The following is a 22218-nucleotide window of genomic DNA, read 5'->3' as shown; positions in this document are numbered from 1 at the left end:
CCAGAGTGCAGACTACTGATAAAGATATTGAAAAGTAGGGGTCCTAGAAATGATCCCTGAGGAACACAGACTGTGACTTGTAAGGAAATCTGAACAGTCTTGTTGCCATTTCACAGCTTGATTCCTATTGTATAAGTAGCTGTTGAACCAGGTTAGTGATGGGTATTGAGGCCTACAGAGGCTAGTTCCTCAAGGAGCTTATGATACAATACAGTATCAAATGCTTTTGACAGGTCTAGGAAGACAAGTGAGACTAGGTTACCATTGTTTCAAAGTTGATTAACTTTGTTTGTAAACTTTAGAAGGGCAGTAGTGGTGCTATGATTAGGCCAAAAGCCATGTTGAGTCAAGGAAAGTTGGTGAAATATTTGAGTAACTGTGTGGATATACATTTTTCTAGCATCTTGGATGGGGTGGTTGGATGGCTACTGGATGGTAGTTGGTTAGGTTGGTAGACTTTCTGCCTTTTTGTAGGGATATGATGCATGATATTTTCCATATGTTGGGGGCATGTTTTATTTTATGGATCTATTGTTAAGTATGGGGACTGGGAATGCTATAGCTTCGGCTGCTCTTCTGAGGTACTCTGCTGGTAATGTTTCGACTGCCAAGGTGTTTGGTTTCATTTGTAGTAGTTTTTTTTTTTTTATTGATGAGGTGGGTACACTGTCAAGGTTAAAGGGTACTTTATTATTCATAGGGGATGTGGAATAGTGAAGGCTGAGGTGGAGTTCTGTTTGGTTAGTGATTATAAAGTGGTTGTTGAACTGAGTTGCTGTATTACCTGGGTATTCAGAGGTTGCGTTGGATTGGGGGTAGTGGGTTGACTGAAGTTAAGCAGTGACTGTAAGGACTGCCAGAACATTTTGGGGTTATTTTAGTGGGTATTTTGTAGGTTTGTAAAATTTTGTTTTTGTCATTATGTTTAATAGTAATTGCTTAATATTCTTTGTTAGCCAGGGTGCTAGAATGGATTTGTCTGTTTTGTATCTGAGTGGGGCCTGCTTATTTAGGATGGTTAGGAAGATATTATTAAAATGAATAACTGCTTCATCTAGTGGTTACTAGTTTTTAGTCAATTCCAGTTATATTGCTTTAGAGTTGTTATAAAGTGCTCAGGGTCAAAATTCTGCAAATTACAGACTTGTTTGTATGTTATTTGCTTCTGAAAGTTTAGCCCCTGTGTGAGAGAGTAGGTGAGTAGATGATTACTAATACCACCTGGTAAGGTTCCTGTGGCCATACCTCTCAACCTCTTAGGGCAAGAAATCAGGGCAAAGACAAATAATGGGGGGGAATAGGACAATTTTTAAATATTGTTCTTACATACTTAGAAAGTTGATAAAATACCAGGATTTATGTTAGCATGAATTTTCTGAAGTGTATGAAATCTGAAACTCAAATGTCTATCATTATTTTCTGACTTCAGTCTTTAATGTGTTGGCACTGTTTTGACAGAAAATCGCAGTTTTATGAAAAATGGACCAAAAATATGAAACAAATCCTGGACATTCTGCAAAAATCTATATAGTTGAGAGGTATGCCTGTGGCATTTATGTTGTGGGGTTTATTTGAACGAATCCATTTTTTTGTGGGTTTTTGCTAGATGTTTTGTGGGTCCTGGTATTGATATTTTATAGTTGTGAGAATCCAAATGGGTGGCCACGGTCATACAGTGGTTAGCATTGCTGCCTCACAGCAAGAGGTTCTCCGGTTCTACCCTTGGCTGGGGTGCCTTCTGTGCGGAGTCTGCATGTCCTCCCTGTGGTCACGTGGGTTTCCTCCGGGTGCTCTGGTTTCCTCCCACATCCCAAAGACATGCTGTAGGTGGATTGAACACTCTAAATTGGCCCTAGGTGTGAATGCATGTGTGTGTGTGCCTTCTTTGGAAGGTTGGGCACCAGGCTGGCAACTCAACACCGTAAAACTCCACTGCCAATCATGAGCGGACAAGGTGATCCGCTGTGGCGACCCCTAACCGGGAAAAGCAGAAAGAAGAAGTTGTGAGAATCCAAATAAGTTTAGGTCAGGTGAGGTAATTGTTATTTGTTTCCAGTCAATATTTGCATCACCCAAGATTATGGTTGTTGTTGTTGTTGCGTCTTTCGGCTTTTCCCGGTTAGGGGTTGCCACAGCGGAACTCCAGTCCGCTCATGATTGGCAGTAGATTTTTACATGCTGAGTTGCCAGCCCTGATACCTTCAACGAAGGTATGCCCATTCACGCATGTCTCCACACAGAAGACGCTCAAGCTGAGACTCGAACAGGACAACGTCTTACTGAGGCGCCAATGCTACCGCAGCACCACCACTGCAGTATCACCCAAGATTATGGTCTCTTTTCTATATTATTATGATCAGCCACTGGAGGATTTCTTCAGTTGTGGTTAGATTATTTTCGGGAAATGTATTGCCCTACTAGCCAGATCCATTTGTTATTGAGTTTGAGTTGGGTAATGAGAATTTCAGCTTTTGAAACTTTGGGGTACTTTGAGGATGTTTGATTACTTCCAGGGTGTTTTTAAAGATTGTTGCTACTCCACCTCCTCTTTTTGTTAGTCTGTCTGACCTGATTCTTCTATATCCAAGGGGAATGTTTTATTACTACTTATTACTGGCTTTAGCCAGGTTTCAGTATCAATAAGTATGTTGGGATTATAGTGTGAGTGGGTTGTGTGGAGATCATTGGACTTGTTGTATATGCTTTAAAAATTGATGTATAGGAGAAATAGGTTGTGAACCGACTTGCAGTTTTGGAGAGGAGTTGTATCATTCTGAAGGGGTGTGATTTGTTTGGACTGCATATTGGTGCTTGGGCCAAGGTTGGGGTGGATATTCCGACTTTGGACCAGCTTAATTATGATATGCAGATATGTGCTGAAGAATCTAACCTTTTTATGTGTATGTAGGTAGGTGGAGAATAACGACTTCCTGAGCTTTAAGTGTTTAAAGGCGCATATGTTTAGTAGTAAGTGTGGATATTGTTCTGGAGATATGGTTGATAAATGTGGTGCGTTAGATGACTGCTGTGGTTGCGGACTTGTAGTAAAAAAACCTGGTGTCTGTAAGTGGGATTGTAAGATTGTGATGTGTATGAGAAGGATGACTAGTGTTACAGTGATTGCAACAGAATGTAAGCTATGTCATGTGCTTCATGATAGTGAGAGTAGTATTCGTTGTAGTGCAGGATTGCTAGGTTATTGTGTAATGTATGCTTTGGGTGCTTAGGGTGTATTATAGAATGTTGCAAGAGTATTAGACAGGGCAGAGGTCTTCATAATCATGGAGGATGGGGTGGTGTTGCTAGAGGTAGGCAATGGTTGGGAAGTGTAAATGTAGGTGTAGTGGGACTGGGTAGGAATTGGGGTAGGGTAGTGAAGGGTAGTGCAGCCCAGTCTTAGCAAGGGTGGAAGAAAACAGGGTCCACACACAGATTATTGTATTCTCAACAGAAATAATAAATGGAACTACATTTGAAAGTAAGGTGAGCTTATTAAGGAATTATTACAGAAATTAATCTAACGCAAGGAAAGTGTATTTTGTGCCTTTGTTTCTGACAGCAAAGAAAATAGCAGAAGACAGTATTGTGTTAAGCAGTATGCTGAGGTAAACTGTCACGCTAAACCTGATTAACCTCGGACACTGACCTGTACACAAGTTTGTTTTGTTTTAGACTTTCCAACTAGTATAAGATGTTACTGTTAGAAATAGGGTGCTTAAGGAACAGGTTTTCCTAATGTTTATTTGCAGAATATGTTATTGTTAGACAATAGTTATTGGTTGGAAGTAAAATATTGATTTAGTTTTATTGAAAAGGGCTGGAGCCCACTAGTAGTATGCACACTGTTAGAAGGCTCGATACTTTAAATAGAAAGTACACCAGCAGCTTATGATTATGAGTCGAACTAAGCATATTGGCAATGTTTTCAGAAAGGTGGATGGTGATGCTCCATCTAAATATTTAGTTTCACTGTCTACAGTTTAAATATTTTTTTCCACTGGGGCGGTGGTTCTTGGTTGTAGATGACTGATCTCACAGAGTATATTAACAAAGTTTTCAGGAAGGTAGATGCTGATGCATTATATAAATATATAGTTTTACTTTCTACATTTTTAAGTGTGCACACTACAGTAGGACAACGTAGAGGGGTGAAAATCTGGCTAGAAAATACCAAGTCTGGTTTTACTACAAGCTGGTTACTGTTATCTGTTCATCACCTGATACTAAACTGCTGTAGAAGGGGCTGAAATATGCACATACCTGGTATAGATCAGAGTGAGTGTTATATCTTTAAGAAGCATTCCAGTCAGTGGGCACGTGCATATAAGTACTGAGCATGTGCAAGCAAGACTGCCATTTTGAGTGAGCAGCCAGAGTGATAGCGTGCATGTGTGTAGTAGTCAGTCATTTAGTTAGTTTGTGTAAGTTTAATGTTCCTGCCATCCATCCTGATATGTTTGTATGTAATAAACAACTTATATGAAGATCCAAGCCTCTTTGTCTTATTGAGATGTACAAGACAAGTGATATGATGTCAGAATGGCATCCAGAGTCACAACCATGAGGCAACTACTTAGAAGTGGACGAATATACATGAGTGGATCATCCCTACTGCTCAAACAGCTCGCAAACACGTCAGAAACAAATTCCAGGTACTAAAACTTGCTTAAATGATTTTTCTCACAATGAATATAAAACAAAGCACTCAGAACGCTCAAAACGAATGTATAATTAAACGCAATGTCCGAAACCACAACATATTGATAAAAATATTTGAAATAATTACAAAAATGTTTGAAACAATATCCAAACACATAAAATGTATAAAAAAGGGAAAAACGACCATATTTTTACCTATGCGCCACTTTTTCAGATTAACTAAAGCTGTTTGAAAATTTTGAAGTGTGCAACATGGTGGCAAGTGTGTGCAGTATTACAGTGCAGTTACTTTGCAAAGTACAGTCTTTCGAAGAGATTATTGTACATTTGAATATTATTACAAGTACCTAGTGTGTGTGCATGTTCGTACATAATTACAAGGGTCAAGATTGCATTGTGTTTTACTATAATTTGTGGGTATAACAGAAGGATTTTGCAGACCCGCACCGCTTGTGTTTGATAACAATATTGCAGAAAATTGGAGTGTGTTTAAGCAGCAATATGATATTTTAATACAGGCTGCTTTTTCTGAAAAGATGCATGCACAAAGGCATTTATTCTGCTTAATTTAGCTGGTTCAGAAGCCATTGAAAGAGAGCATTCGCTTGTGTATGCACTTGCTGTGTTTGCAGGGGAGTGGAAAGACCACCATATTGTGGTAGAGGCTGAAATGAGGGAAGACTCCGAATGCTTAAAACATAAATTTAGAGAAATGTGTAACCCCCATATGAATATTACAATGGAAAGGCACTTATTTTACACAAGAGATCAATAGCCTGGTGAAACTTTTGCAGCATATATAACCAGCTTGAGAAATAAGGCTAAAATGTGCAGATTTTGGTGATTCGAGAGATAAGTTGATAAAAGACAGGCTTGTGTGTGGTATTAATAATGATACAGAGACAAAGATTTTGCTTCAGAACAGTTATTTAACATTAAACAAGGCCATTAAGATTTGTCAGATATACGAGCTTACAGAAAAGCACACAAGTATGCTTATAAGTGAGAGAGCATGTTTTCCAGTACCTTCCAGAGCTAAAGTAGATAGTATGCAGCATGAAGTTAAAAGATACATGCCTAAGGGCAGGGCCACTTCAGCAAAACCCAGAGCATTTTCAGTAAGGCCTAGGACACGCGCAGCAAAGCACAGGGGTGACTCAGCAAAACCTGTGACTAGCCTTATAGTCAACTGTCATGATTGTGGTGGCAACCATGAACCCAAACGAGAAAAGTGCTTGGCTTTTGGTCAGCAATGCCATTCCTGCAATAAATGGAATCATTTCAAAAGGTTTTGTAAATCAAACAAGGCGCATTCTTTCATTAAAAGAGAGCATTCAAAGAGGCAAGTTGATCAATTAGAAAGCTGCAACCCTACTTTTTCTGTTGATGGTGTGTCTGTGCTTGGTGAAACAGTCAATGCAGTAGATTTATGGGCAAAGAACAAAATCTTTTGTACTATTTGGAGTAATGGGAGTCCTGTAGAGCTCAAAGTAGATACCTGTTCAAAGTGCAATGTTATGTCAGCAGAAAAGTTTGCTGGAGTAAGAGCTGCAGAACAACTTGATTTGACAAAGTGTGTGAAGCTTGTTTCTTATGGTGGTAAGGAGATTCAAACTGAAGGCTCACTGGTGCTTTCATGTTTGTCTGCTGGGAACAGCTATGACTTGCAGTTTTACATAGTCAAGAAACATGTGTGGCCATTATTAGGCCTCAGAGACAGTTTGAAAATGGGACTGCTTTCATTTAACTGAGAGGTCCACCATGAAAGCTTGAATGAGGACAGCTCAAATTTCATCCAAACTATTTTTTCTGAGTATGCTGATATTTTCGCAGACAAACTAGACAAACTACCAGTTGTGTACTCCATGAAGTTAGACCCAGAGGTCAGCCCAGTTATCAAACCAGCACAGAAAGTTCCAGTAGCTATGCAGAAAAGCAGAGCTAGACAAAATTGTGCAGCTAGGAGTAATTTGTCCAGTAGAAGAACCAACTGAATGGGTACCCTCCATGGTAGTAGCTCATGAAAAGCTCAGATAATATCAGAATATGTACTGATCCAAGAGATTTGAACAAAGCACTAAAAAAACTCACCATCCTATGCACACAGTCGAGTAAGTTGCTGCCCTCATGCCAAATGCCACTGATTTTTCTGTCTTAGATGCAAAAAGTTCATTTTGGCAAATTTTGCTTGATGGAAAATCTTCATTGCTAATCACATTTGGTATACCACATTTGGGAGGTACAGATTTCTGAGAATGCCATTTGGAATAAATTCTGCCAGTGAAGTCTTTCAACGTGCAATGGAGCAAATGTTTTCTGGATATCTATGTGCTATTATAGCAGATGATAGTCTAGTAGGAGGCAATGGTGAAATCGAAAATGATAGAAACCTCAAGAAAGTTCTGGAAGGAGCACGTGTAGTGATTCTTAAGCTAAATCCTCAGACTTGCAAATTCAGGCTGTAAGAAGTTATTTATGTTGGTCATTTCTTTACCAATTCAGGGCTACAACCAGATCCTTCCAAGCAAACAGCTATTCTTGAGGTGCAAGCTCCAGACAACGTCTTCTTGGTTTGAGTAACTAGGCAATTTCATTCCAGATTTAAGCCAACTTTCAGTACCGTTAAGTGAACTGACATGCAAAGATGTAACCTGGTCCTGGTCAGAACAACATCTAAGAGTATTTGATGTCTTGAAACATAAAATTGACAGTCCACCAACTCTAACATACTATGATGTTCACAAGCCAGTTACTCTTTCCTGTGATGCTTCTAAGTTTGGTCTAGGTGAAGTCATTCTTCAAGAGGGTAGACCAGTAGCCTGTGCATTGAGAACTCTTACCCAAACCAAGATGCAGTATGCAGATAGAGAAGAAACTCTTGGCAATTGTGTTTGCATGTTCGAAGTTTCATGATTATATTTATGGTCGACCTATCCAGATAGAAATTGACCACCAACCTCTAGTCACTATTTTGAGAAAGCCTATGCACACAGCTCCTGCGAGACTGCAATGCATGATGCTCAAATTGCAAAAGTACAGTTTCAATCTTGTTTACACAAAAGGCAAACTTCTTTATCTTCCTGATACTTTATCCCAAATCACTCAGGAAAACCACAGAACAGCATAAGAATGAGCAATCTGATTTTGAAGTCACGGAAGTAAGAATTTTTTCTTCCAAACATCTTGATGAGCTCAGGACTCACACAGCTTCAGATCCAGTTCTCCAGAAGCTCAACTTCTTTATCAATCAAGGATGGCCTTCAAAACAGTTTTGTTTACCATCAGATGTGTAGCAGTCTTTTCCATACAGAGATGAAAGTTTGTCAGATAATGGTGTCACCATGAAAGGTCCAAAAGTGATTGTTCCAAAATCCTTACAACAAGAGTACAATCAGATCTTGCATTGTGGCCACCAAGGAGCTGATTCTACCAAAAGAAGGGTGAGAGAACTAGTATTTTGGCCTTCAATGTCAAAAGATATTGAGAAAGTTCTTTCATCTTGTTCTGTATGTAATATTACAAAGCCACATTAACAAAAAGAACCACTTCCATTACGCCAGATTCCTGAACTACCTTGGTCGACAGTAGCCACAGATATCTTTGAGTTGAATGGTCAACATTACTTGGTATTAGTAGGCTCTTATTCAGATTGGTTTGAGACTGACCTACGTCCTAACCTAAGGTCCAATACTGTCATTACTAAGTTGAAGAGACATTTTTCTGTCCATGGTAGTCCACACAGAGTTATTTCTGACAATGGTGCACAGTTTACAAGTGATCAGTTCAGACAATTTGCTGAAATGTGGGACTTTGCTCATATAATGAGTTGTCCTGTGTACCTGCAGTCAAACGGCTTGGCTGAACATGCAGTTCAAAGTGCAAAACAGCTGTTAGAGAAATCTAAATGTGACAATACCGATGCTTTTCTAAACTTGCTAAATCTCAGAAACATTCCTCATGATAATCACCTTGGTTCACCCACCTGCCCAGAGAATTATGTTGAGACAAACTAGCCAGAACCACATTACCTCTCAGTAGCAATTTATTGGTTTCATGTGCTAAAGCCAACAAAGCAGTGAAAGCCCAACAGTTAAAAAAGCATTTGTCCCAGAAGTCCTACTATGATAAGACCAGCAAACAGCTCAGTTTATTAAAAGAAGGGGAGATAGTGATGATGCAGACATTAAAAGATTTTGATCATATCAGATTTGTGAAGAGTTTGTGTCAAGAGCCGAAATCGTACATTGTGGAATCACAAGGAATGGAATTTTGGCAGAATTGGAAGCATTCACTATCAGTGACTGAGCCAGTGTTGCAGCATCTTGCCCGTAATAAAGACTCTAATTCTCAGAGTGACTTGTCCAATGTTTCTGTTCCAGAGGACATTCCGTCAGCAATCCCTGTTCCTGATAATATCCCCAACAGTCCTGAAGTAGAATATTCCCCAGTGACTGTCCCTGTTGCTAAACCCAGTCCTAACTGTTACATATGATATCAGGTCGCATTTCCAGACCTAGTTCCAGATACACTGCAACCTGAATGTGACTGTTGTTTTGTTTATTATTGTCTGTATAAATTGCATGCCTATTCAAATTGCTTGTATGAAACAGCTCAGTAAAGCTGGAGAATGTAGATTGGAGTGCGTGGTATATCTTTAAGAAGCATTCCAGTCAGTGGGCACGTGCATATAAGTACTGAGCATGTGCAAGCAAGACTGCCATTTTGAGTGAGCAGCCAGAGTGATAGCATGCATGTATGTAGTAGTCAGTTAGTTACTTTAAGTTTAATGTTTCTACCATCCATCCTGATATGTTCCTATGTAATAAACTACTTAAACTAACACCTGAGCCTCGTTGTCTTATTGAGATGTATGAAATGAGCGACACCTGGTGCAACAGAAAAGGTCTCAAACTGAACAAAAAAGTTCAGAACAGTAGTGCTCAGCAATAAGCTACTCCCACCTCATATTTTATAAATGGTACTCCTTTTAAGTCCCACCTCATATTTTATAAATGGTACTCCTTTTAAGTCCCACCTCATATTTTTATTTTATTTATTTAATATTTGTTAACCAGGAAAGCCAGACTTGGAATGAAGCCAGTTTTCAGTGGAGGCCTGGGGAGAAACACTCCAGATGCATGTCTTTGAATGTGGAAGGAAACCGTAGCACCCGGAGGAAACCCACACGAATGCAGGGAGGACATACAAACTCCACACAGAAGGCACCCCAGCCAAGAATCAAACAGGAGGACCTCTTGCTGTGAGGCGACAACATTACCGCTGCACCACTGCGCCATCCAATAAATTTTATAATTTTATTTTATAAATGGTACTCCCCAAGTCCCTCCTCATACTTTATAAAAGGTACTCCTCTTAGGTTCCACTTCATACTTTATACATGGTACTCCTTTTAAGTCCCACCTCATATTTTATAAATGGTACTCCTCTTAAGTCCCACTTCATGCTTTATAAATGGTACTCTTCTTAAATCCCACCTCATACTTTATAAATGGCACTCCTCTTAAGTCCCAACTCATATTTCATAAATGGTACTCCACATAAGACAAGATTCATAAAAAAAACTGAAAACTGACAAAGGATTCATCTGTCTTGCCCTCCATACTTATGGAGAGCTGGAAGTTTTAGTAATGACCAGATTATCAGTGAAGAGGATGAAGAAAGGGAATGGAAGTTCTAGGTGTGGATTGTTCAGGAAGAAAAGGAAACCCAGTACTGGCACCTGAGAAATTCCTGGCATTACTGCTTTGTCTCTGACAGGAAGTTGCCAATTTGTGTGTTCAGTTTCCTGGGCCAGAAAACTATTAGAGATGTACCACAACAACCAAAGCTAAGCTTTGAAAAAGCATGAAGTAACACTTTGTGGTTTAGGTCAAATCCTTTTTTTTTTAAATATTTTTATATGAGAAATATGTCTCATGTCAACATAACATTCTCTAGGCTTTCAAGAATAGTATCAGGAGACATAAGATGGTCACAAGTTTTTTTTTTTTTTTTTTACTTTGATAATTACATAACTTAATAATAGAATAATTAAGTTTTCCTAAAATAAATCAGAATGAAGCTATTCGAGAAGAAGAGAGTTGGAAGACATGTATAAAGACCCTTTCCACTCTTCTGCTTCTCTTTCATGCTGCTGCATAAACCTTGGCGATGTCATTTTATTTATTTATTTATTTGCACTGTGTTGACTGGGTTAGTCCCACTAGGTCAACAGCCTCATTTCAGGGGAGATCCAAGGTAGTATTTATACTGACAAGAGGAAATTTGGCCAGGGCACCAAGCAACTTCCTCTACTCTTTTACATCCGTCTTGTTGATTACCAAATCAGGCAGATTTCATTTGCACTTCAACACTGTCATCCCTCAGAATCTGATATTGAAGCTACTTCAGCTGGGCATAGACTCTCATTTATGCAATTGGATTCTGAGCTTTCTTACTGAAAGGCCTCAAAAGGTTCATGTGGGAGACAACAGCTGCAGGAAGTATCATCCTGAACACAGGAGTACCGCATGGGTGTGTCTTAAGCTCTCTCCTTTTCACACTGCTGATACATGACTGCATGGCACACATGAGATGAATAGGATCATCAAATACATGGACGACATCACTGTTATAGGCCTGGTCAAAGACTGAGAGGAGGAGGCCTACAAGAACAATTTTGATCAACTACTGGTCTGGTGTGACAACAACAACAATCTAGCACTGAATGTCAGCAAGACAAAGGAGTTGATTGTTGATTTCAGAAGATCTCAAGTAGCACACAAACCTCTAGTGATGAAAGGGATGACAGTGGAAAGGGTCAAGAGTACAAAGTTCTTGGGTGTTCATATCACGGAAAAATTATCCTGGTCAGTCCAGGTAGCCAGCACAGTCAAAAAAAACTCAGCAATGCTTGCACTTTCTAAGGAAACTTATAAAGGCAAAATTACCAAGCTTCATACTTAAGACCTTTTATAGGGGCACCATTGAAAGTGTCCTGACCAACAACATTACAGTCTGGTATGGGAGCTGTAACAATCAGGATCGGAAGGTTCTCAAGAGAGTTGTAAGGTTGGCAGAAAGAATCATTGGCACCTCCATTACACCACTGGAAGAGCTACACAAATTCCAGTGCATTGACAAGGCCAAAAATATTTCCAGCGATCCACCGCATCCTCCCAATGGTCTGTACACTCATTTCTCCTTAGGCAGGTGATAGAGAAGCCTGCATTATACGACCACCAGACTAAATAACAGTTTATTTCTGCTCTCCATTAGACTGTTGAACTCTTGGGAAAAATGAACCATGAGTCTGTCGAAACACTCAACCACTTCTGTTACTTCACTAGCCTATCAAGTGGCTTATTTATGGATGTGCAGTAACCAAGTGCAATACTAAGGTAGCTCACCTACACACTGGAGGACTGTAAAGTGCAATATACAAACTGTGCAATAATTCAATCTAATCATAGATATGCTGGTATTGTTTCAATTTTACTTTGACAATATTACCTTCGTATTGTTCCTTCTCTTCCTTGTCTCCTGTTCTAGGATGGGTGTGGGTCACTGCTGTCCTGCTGGTATTGTTTCAATTTTACTTTGACAATATTACCTTCGTATTGTTCCTTCTCTTCCTTGTCTCCTGTTCTAGGATGGGTGTGGGTCACTGCTGTCCTGCTTTACTTACCAATTGCTACTTATTAAATTTCTACTGTGATATTTTATTCATTTTTCTCTCTATATGTGCAGCTGTTTCCTGCATTGAGAACATAGCATTGTAATTTCTTTCAGCTACATTGCTGTGTAATTCTGAATGAAAAAAAAAGTTTTCTTTGACTTTGAGTTGACTTGAGATGGGGCCTTGGTTTAATGTCTCATCTGAAGGACCAATGATCTCATCATAATATAGTCAAAAGCTGGGTCACTGTCCACATAAGTTTCCAAATCCAGAAAAAAACGGCTCAACTTTTAGGGGTGTATTGTCAATGTGGTTGTTCCTTGAGGTAGGTGACTTCACAAAGAATGCAATGCATTTTTTGCCATTTAGTTTCAGTCCATGATTTTGGCACCAGTTATTTATTTGTGACAAACCATCCTGCAGGATGGCTAAGCTATTTGGGGATTCAGTAGCTGCTCCTAGCTTGCAGTCATCTGCAAACTTAGTTAGCCAGAGCCCTTTGGTATTGGCCGTTGTAGTACCAACTCCCCAGCTACGTAAAACAAAGTTCATCCCTGCCCATTTTCAAGTGCAACATAGCTCTATAGATGGGAAACAGAAAATTTACCCCAGGACTCCCCCCATACTACTAATAAACAGAGGGAGCTCCTAAATGCTTTATCCCATGCATGGATCCCCTCAAATTATCTATGGTATGATCCCTGGTACTCTTATTAGGGGTAATATATAAATCTGAAGTAGTTAACTTCATTTGGTCTGCAACCTGTGGGATACGGATCCGACCTCGGATGCAAGCCGGCAACTTTACAAAGCTTAGATCCGAGCTCCTAGCTCCTCCCCTTACCCATAATCCCCTGTCAACCCTGACTGACCTCAGATCTAGTTTGCCACACTTCTGAACAGCAGCTAGATTGCCAGCTCCTGGTTGGTTTAGTCAGATAAGTCCTCATTTCTTATTTTTCTATATTAAACTTGTGAGAGTGTTTTGTGTGGTTAGGTTTCCCTTGTCATAGCCTCCTTTTTTAGATAACCTTTTTAAATTCTAGCCAATTTTTTCCTCCCCATCCCTCGCTGGTCATAGTTTGTGTGTGTTTAGTGTGTTTGGGGCCTACTGAGTGATTTTTTCTTTTAGTTTAAAATGTCTGAGGCCCCAAAAGCGATATTTTCTAATAAGCTCTCCCCAGTGGATGGCCACACTCGGTGTGTCCGGTGCCTTGGGGTTGAACACCTTTCCTCTGGGTGTTCTATCTGCGTGGCGTTCAACCCCAGGGCACTGAAGGACCAGAGGTCGAAGCTGATCCTAGCGGGACTCTTGTCCCCGGATTCGGCTTCGGCCTCCGTTGCTTCTGTGGCCTCCTCCCAGGCTTCGGTGGCGGCCACTCCTGCCTCTCTGCCTCAAGCCAGGACTCAATCTCCCGCTTCGGCGCCAGAGGAGAGGGAGGCCAGGAAAGAAAAATGGAGGGAGAAGCACCACAAGCGGCAGGCCGAGGCCTCTGCTTCGGCCCCCCCCCCGGCTAAGTGGGCTTCTCCCTCCACGGCTTCCAGGTCTCCTCCTCCTTGGCTCCAGTCTCCATGCTTCTCACCGGGACCCGAGGAGGAGAAGACCCGATCTCCGTCGAGGTTATCGAGGTGGCACTCCTGGCCAGCCTCGGTGGCCTCGTCAAGATCAACGCATAGCTTTTCTGAAGCTGATTTGGACCGGGTGATGCAAAGGTTTATCCAGGCCCAAATGCAGATGGGAGTGCTCCTGCCTCCCCCCCCTCCGGGGGGGAGCTCAACACCCTTCTTTGCCCCGATAGCTCCTTCTCTGACCTGCTTCCCGGGTTCGGAGTGCTTGGATCCGGGCAGCATTGGAGCCGAGGGTGGGTCAGCGCCGACAGTATCTGGTACTTCGGCTCCGAATCTTCCTTCGAGTTTACCGGATCCGTCCTTGTCGGATCCGAGCTCTCGGAGCCGTGCTCTGAGCTTCGGATCTGAGGGGTTTAGTGTGCCTTTGGCTCTGTCCAGGTCAGAGCACACTGGCCCTTCGGATCCGATGGTCTCGGCGCTGGCTCCGATCCATCCATCGGATCCGAGTGAGGGTCAGCTCTCAGATCCTAGAGAGAGTGGCTCTCCCTTGGCCTTCGATGTGGTGGAGAGGGCTCTGTTGAGTGCATCCAGGCCCCCGCTCCCTGCTACAGTTCCATCCCGCACTCCCTCTCATTTGGGTAAGGCTTCCGTCGCCCGGCCACAGGGACAGCCTGCTTTGACGTCTCAGGTCGTTCCCCTGGAACAAGACGTTGCTGGTGAGTCATCCTCAGACAGTCCTCCCGAGGATGTTCCTCACAAGCGGACGTGTAAGAGGAGGCACATGGACTCCCCCGTGTCCTTGACAGAAGACACAGATTTGGATGAGGGGGAAGGCTCCCCAAGGTCACCCCCGAGGATGTCTCCTTCAGAGACATCATGGAAATGCTTAGGATAAGAGGGGGGTGGTCTGCCCCCAAGGCTTCCTTGGATGTATCCGTGTTCCTGGAGGCGTTCAAAGCAGGCCCATCTACCTCTTGGGTGTTCCCTCTGGCCGACCCCTTAGTGGACCTTATCACCACTAGGGCGTGGAAGGAGCCGGACACTGTGGAGCCAGTCTGCAAATGTCGTGACAAGATCCTGAGTCCCCCCGGCAGAGAAATCCCATTGGAGCAAGGGACCCCTCGTAGATGCCATGTTGGTGGTGGCAGCCACCAAGAGGGAGTTAGCCCAAGAGAGTCCCTCGGTCCATCCCCCGAGCAAGGAGTCCCGTTGATGGGCCATCTCCGGAAGTGGGTCTTTAGTTCAGCGACCTTCGCTGTAAGGTCCCTGAACTACATGGCACATGTGATTCGACTGCAGCGAGACCTTAGCAGAGAGTACGCTGCATCGCCCCCAGAGTCCATGTCGGGAGAGGACAAACAGTTGTACTCCACCCGCATGGCCACTCTTAGGTCTATATCCAACACCTCTATGCGGCTTTTATCCCATGCTACAAAGGGAGCCACAACTAGGGATCACTATAAACTCAGACAAGTCCTCTCTCACCCCGACTCAGGTAATAGACTTTATCGGGGCCAGACTGGACACCAACAGGCAACTAGTCTTCTTAACTCCCGACCAGTTGCACACTTTGAGGGCACATGTGCGGTCCATCTTTCAATCTTCAAAACCTCCGGCGGGATTGGTTCTGAGGGCCCTGGGGTCCATGGCAGCCGCTATAAACCTTCTTCCCATGGCGCATCTGAACATGAGGATTTTACAGTGGACTCTCCAAGTACAATGGTCCCTTCACCAGTACCCCTTGAGTCACCCCATTTCTCTCAGCAAGGCCTGCAAGAGGGCTCTCGTTTGGTGGCTTCAATCGCCGGACCTCCAGGTGGGACGCCCCTTTGCCATGGCCCCCCTTCTCACCATGGTGACCACGGATGCCTATCGTCTTGGGTGGTGGGGGCATTATTCAAGCAGGATAGTCCAAGGCACGTGGAACGATTCAGAGACCTTATTGCACATAAATGTTCTAGAGATGAGGGCAGTGCTGTTGTCATTGCAAGCACTTCAGAGCCTTCTGCCTGTAGGAACAATTGCAATCCAGGCAGACAGTATGTCTGTGGTATGGTATATCAACAAACAAGGGGGAACCAGGTCTTACCCACTCTGTCGAGAAGCCATGAGAGTGTGGGAATGGGCGATCTCCACCAACCGCTTTCTCATTGCAACGCACATTCCGGGGCGGACAGACTGGGTCACACCATCCTTTCACCTTACGAGTGGTCCCTCAATCATCGAGTAGCGAGTCGAATTTTTGACATTTGGGGGCAGCCCTATTGCGATCTTTTCGCATCTCCCTCAAATACGAAATGCAACAATTACTTCACTCTCATTCCCCCTGCTGAGGAAGCCCCGAGGGATGCCTTGGTGCATGCTTGGCCACCCAGTCTTCTCTATGCCTACCCTCCACTTCCCCTCATGCTGAAACTTCTTCAGAAAGCCAGTTGGTTGGGGAGCAGGACAATCCTCATTGCTCATTCTGGCCTCGCCAAGCTTGGTTCCCTTACCTCTGGTCTCATCGAGTGAATCCGCTCTGGATTCTAGATCCCCTTCCGGATCTAATCTCCCACCCCCAGGGGCTCCCACTTCCCGACCTGGCCAGCCTCAAGCTTACGACTTGGCTGCTCTAGTTCCACTTGTAGCTAGGACTCCCGGTATCTCTTCTCCAGTTAAAACTATCCTAGTAGCAGCGCACAAGCCCTCTACTAGGCAGGTCTATGGTAGTAAATGGAAGCGTTTCTCTATCTGGGCAGAATGCTATAATTTGGACCCTTTTACAACCCCCTTGCCTGCGGTGCTGGACTTTCTTTCAGGTCTTTTTAATGAAGGAGCTAGCTTTTCTATGGTTAAGGTTCAGTTAGCAGCTATCTCTCATTACCACGTAGGTACTGAAATGGGCCCTTTGATTACTGCAAAATTGTGCAAAACGTTCCTAAAGGGCACCTTTCTTCTTAGACCTCCAATAAAGGAAGCGGTACCTCCATGGGATTTGACCTTGGTATTACAAGCCCTGACAGCCCCTCCCTTCGAACTGGCATCTTCAGTAGACCTCAAATATTTGTCTTGGAAAACAGCCTTTCTTGTGGCTATTACTTCAGCCAGGAGAGTATCTGAATTGCAAGCTCTTTCTGTGAAACCCCCATACTTAGCCTTTCACAAGGATAGGGTTTACCTCAGGACCAATCCCTCCTTCCTCCCGAAAGTAGTTTCTGAATCTAATATTAACCAATCTATCAATTTTCTGGTCTTCTTTCCTAACTACCAGAACAAAGGGGAGTACAGACTACATTCTTTGGACGTGCACAGACAACTTAGATTTTACATTCATAGGACATCTGGTCATAGACAGTCCGACCAGTTGTTCATCTCCTTTGCCAAATTTAATCTAGGTAAACCTGTCTCGAAGGTTTCCTTATCGAGATGGATTTCACAGTGTATCATTACAGCGTATCAAAATTCTGGCAGGCCTGCACCTCAAGGAGTTTGTGCCCATTCAACTAGGGCTATGGCTACATCTGCCGCCTTTAAATCCAGGGTTTCCTTGGATGATATCTGTTCAGCAGCCACTTGGGGCTCATCTCATATCTTCATCAATCATTATAAATTAGACATTACCTCCAGAGGTAGAACTTCTTTTGGCTCCGCAGTGCTCCGGAATATCCTTCCATGAAGGCCGCCCAAGGTTTAGGTAGCTGGGGACTCTGTGCCACAGGTTGCAGACCAAATGAAGTTAACTACTTCAGATTAAGAAGTTATGTACTCACCATAACGTTCCATCTGAGTAGGTAAACTTCATTTGTCTGCAACGTTCCCTCCGTCCCCCTGACCTTCAGATGTGTTTCATGTCATATAGTGATGTACCATTCTGATAATGTAGTTAGTTATCTACTATAGTGCTTGCGGGCAAACTTGATCTGAGGTCAGTCAGGGTTGACAGGGGATTATGGGTAAGGGGAGGAGCTAGGAGCTCAGATCTAAGCTTTGTAAAGTTGCCGGCTCGGATCCGAAGTCGGATCCGTATCCCACAGGTTGCAGACAAATGAAGTTTACCTACTCAAATGGAACGTTATGGTGAGTACATAACTTCTTATTATCGACCATGGGATGGGTAAAGCCAATCTATAACCAAATGGGATAAGTTATTTTTAGCACAAAAAGAGAAGCTGTCTAGGCTTAAAATGGCCCTCAAGGGCAGCTAGCCTAGTACTTACCTATGAACTTATCAGCTTAACTTGTCACCTGTCTAAATTTATTATATATATATATATATATATATATATATATATATATATATATATATATATATATATATATACATATATACACACACACACACACACACACACACACACACACACACACACACACACACACACACACACACACAATATCGGCACATGCAATTTTTAATTTTTTTTTTTGTGGGGGGATAGTCTCTCTGCACTCCCCCCCCCATGTGGGAAAGCTACCCTCCCTACATCCACACTAGTTATATATATACTAACTCCAAGACCACACAATCGCCAGGGGAAAGGGAATATTCCCCTACCTGGGAAATATCGATCTTACACTCTTGTCGAGTATCTGTATAGTTGACCAAATGCGATTGATTAAACAGATGTTGACCAAACCAATGGAGCACATACATGAGAGGGATGAGCCTATCTGGGAATGCCTTACCCCGTTCCCTGTCTTGAGAGCCCATCTGCATTAGCATTGCTAATCCCACTGTGGTGCTGCACTGTCATATATGCTTGCAACCGTAGGCTCCACCTTAGTAACTTGGCATTTTGCTGGCTGGCTCGATGTAGTCATGCTGTAATTACAGTGAATTTCCTTCCATACAGATAAGGCTGAAGTTTTTGCAGTGCCTACACTATGGCTAGGCATTCCTTTTCTACAGCTGCATAGCATTCCTCCCTGGGTTGGAGCCTATGACTGAGGTATACTACTGGGTGCACTTTTCCCTCTGAGGAAACCTGGCTATGTACAGGCCCCACTCCATGGTTTGAAGCATCCACCTGCACAACAAATTCTTTGCTGTAATCTGGACTAACTAACACAGGGGGTCTTCCCAAAGCTCCTTTAAGCTTCTGGAATGCCTGCTCACATGCTGGGGTCCACACTACCTTATCTGTCCAGTTTTTCCTTGTCTTTGAGGAGAGCAACTATGGTACTATAATTGGGGACAAACTTTCTGTAGTACCCTGCTGTCCATAAAAATGCCCTCACCTGCTTTTTTGGTAACAAGGGCAGGCCATGCCTGAAAGGCTTCCACTTTGGCAGGGTCTGGCCTGATCTTACCACTCCTCACTCTATGTCCCAGGTAGGAGACCTCTGCCATACCCCTCTGACATTTGCTGTGCTTAATGGTCAACCCTTCCCTCTGTAATCTGCCCAGCACCTCCCTGACTTGCTGAAGGTGCTCTTACTAGGACTGGCTGTAGCTGGCAATATCATCTAGGTAAGTAAGGGCAAAATCTTCTGGAAAGTTGCTGGAGAAAATTTCATCCCAAAGAGCTTCTTCGTGAACTCATACAAGCCAAAAGGAGTCACAAAGGCTGAGCTCTCTCTAGCACTGGGAGTCAAGGGCACCTGCCAGTGACCATTGGTAAGATCAGTGGTGGTAAGATACTTAGCCTCACCCAGCTGCTCTAGGCCTTCACCTGTCCTAAGCATGGTGTAAGCATCTGACTCTGTGTGACTATTTCATTCCCTGTAGTCCACACAGAACCTAGTGCTGCCATCCTTCTTTGGTGCCAGCACCACTGGGGAGGTTCTGGGACTGCTTGACTCCTGAATTACCCCTAGTTCCAACATTTCCTGTATCTCCACCCTCAGAGTCTGTCTGACCCTCTCAGGTACCCTTTAAGGGACCTGCTTAATAGGCTTTGGGGTCCTGTATCCACATGGTGCTGCATCAGGTGGGTACACCCTGGTTTCTGAGTAAACATGCCCAAAAACTCCTATAACACTGCTCGGATTTCTCAAACCTGGGTGGGGAATACTTACTGGAACATTGATACCCTTTCCACTGAGGAGTCAGTTCAAGCCTCACTGAAGAGATCAGTCACCAGATCCCTCTCAGACTCCTCTTGCCATCCACTGCAAAAACTCAGCACAAGGGCGTGTCTATCATGGTAAGGTTTCATCATGTTAACATGGTACAATTTGTGCCCCTGCCTCCTGCCTCCTGCCTAGCAGTTCCACCATGTAGTTAACATCACTGACCTTCCTTACCCATTTGTAGGGTCCCTCCCAAGCTGCCTGCAGATTGTTGTGTCTGACAGGAATGAGAACCATTACCTGCTCCCCCACAGCACACTCTCTAGCTCAAGCATTCCTGTCATACCAGACATTTTTTTGCTGATGGGCTTCTGCCAGGTCCTCCTGGGCCAAGCTCATGAGTTCCCTGAGCTGTGTCCTGAAGTTTAGGATATATGCCACAACAGACTCCTTGTGGGATTCACACTTACCCTCCCACTCATCTCGAATCAAATCTAGAGGTCCCCTCACCCTATGCCCATACAGCAACTCAAAGAGTGAAAAACATGTGGATTCCTGGGGCACCTCTCTGTAAACAAACAACAGATGTTGCAAATATTTGTCCCACTCCCTCCTAAACTGGCCTACAAATGCCCATAGTATTGTCTTGAGTATAACCTCTCAACAAGACCATTAGTCTGGGGATGGTAGGGGGTGGTCTTTAGGTGCTTTATCCCACAACACTGCCACAGACAAGCCAGCAGGTCTGACGTCAAATTGGCACCTCTGTCAGTCAGTCTTTCTTTTGGGAAACATACCGTGCTGAAAATTTCTAACAAAGCATTTGCCACCTTTTCTGCCTCAATGGAGGATAGGGACACCTCTTCAGGGTATCTATTCCACTAAGATATACTTTTTTTCTGTGGAACTTGAGGTACTCAGAAACCCTACAATATCCATAGCTACCCTCTGAAATGGCTCCTCAATCACAGGCAAAGCCATCAAAGGAGCTTTCACCTTGTCTCCTGTCTTGCCTACAATTTGGCACTGATCACAGGTCCTGCAGTACTCTGTTACATCTCTGGAAATCCCAGGCCAATAAAAGTTCTTTAATATGCAGTATGGTATGTTTTATGCCTATATGACCTGCAAAGGGAAATTCATGGGATATGGCTAGAAGTGCCAGATGGTAGGCTCTGGGCACTACCAACTGCTGTATTGTCTCACCCTCTAGCCCTCCCTCAGGGGTCCACTCTCTATACAGTAACCCTTTGTCTCAGTATACAGATTCCCCCTTCCCTTGAGAATCGGGTGCCTCATGGGCTACTTCCCTCAGGCCTTGTAATGTAGGGTCTGAGAGCTGAGCCTGTCTCAACTCTCTCTTTGTAACCTTTCCCAGCCCCCTTCCACAGGAAGTCTGGCATCCTCTGACAGTGGTGCCTCACTGTCAGCCTGGGTACTACTACTCACCTCTACCTTTTTGCAGTCACTCTGTCCAAGGGAGCATCAGTACCCACCAGCAGCTTTGGCTCACCTTCAGTCTCACTGCTACAGGGTACCTCCCTTCTTGAAGTATCCACCTCACCAGTCCTGGCTTGAGTGTGCAGTCTGTCTGAGTCTCCCCCAAGCTACCAGACCCACATGCTTGTCTCCAAACCTGACTGTGTGTAACTGCATCAACACATGGTACTGCATTATCAAAATCATTTCCTATCAGGACATCTGCAGGGATATCCTCAAACACACCTACTTGCTGGCTTCTTTTTCCACCCTCCCAGTGAAGGTGAACCCTAGCCAAAGGTATTTGGAATGGGATCTATCCAAAAGCTCTGACTGGAGTAGTCTGCCCAAACAAGTACTGCTCCTCTGTAACAATTGCAGACTTCACAATGGTTAGGTCAGAGGCCGTGTCTCTCTTAGCAGTGGCCTCTTTCCCATCCACTAAGATAGGATATAACCTCTTGTGGTAGTTTGGTACCCATGTTGTCTCGAGATGACTTACTGCTGGCATTTTGTCATTCCCACTTACTGGCTCTCCCACCTTTTGTTCCCCACCTTGCCTCTGTGGACATCTGTATGCTACATGCCCCCACTGGTTGTATTTAAAACATTTAACCCTTGGTCCTGAACTTATACCTGGACAAGTGGCTTCCCCTGCTACTGGCGGATTCTGTTGGGGCAGTCTGGGCTACCCACCATAGGTTTCCTTAGACCCATGAGCAGCACTCAGTGCCCCTTTCCTGTGCAGTGATGCCCTGCTTGCTAGGTATAGGTCTCCCTACTTCCCCAACTCATCTGCAGTAGTGCATTGTCTATCAGCTAGCCAGATTCTCATGTCC

Source organism: Protopterus annectens, chromosome 9.part0 (assembly GCF_019279795.1).
Source record: "Protopterus annectens isolate FY-2018-M chromosome 9.part0, PAN1.0, whole genome shotgun sequence".
NCBI lineage: Eukaryota > Metazoa > Chordata > Ceratodontiformes > Protopteridae > Protopterus > Protopterus annectens.
This window is presented reverse-complemented; position numbering follows the sequence as displayed.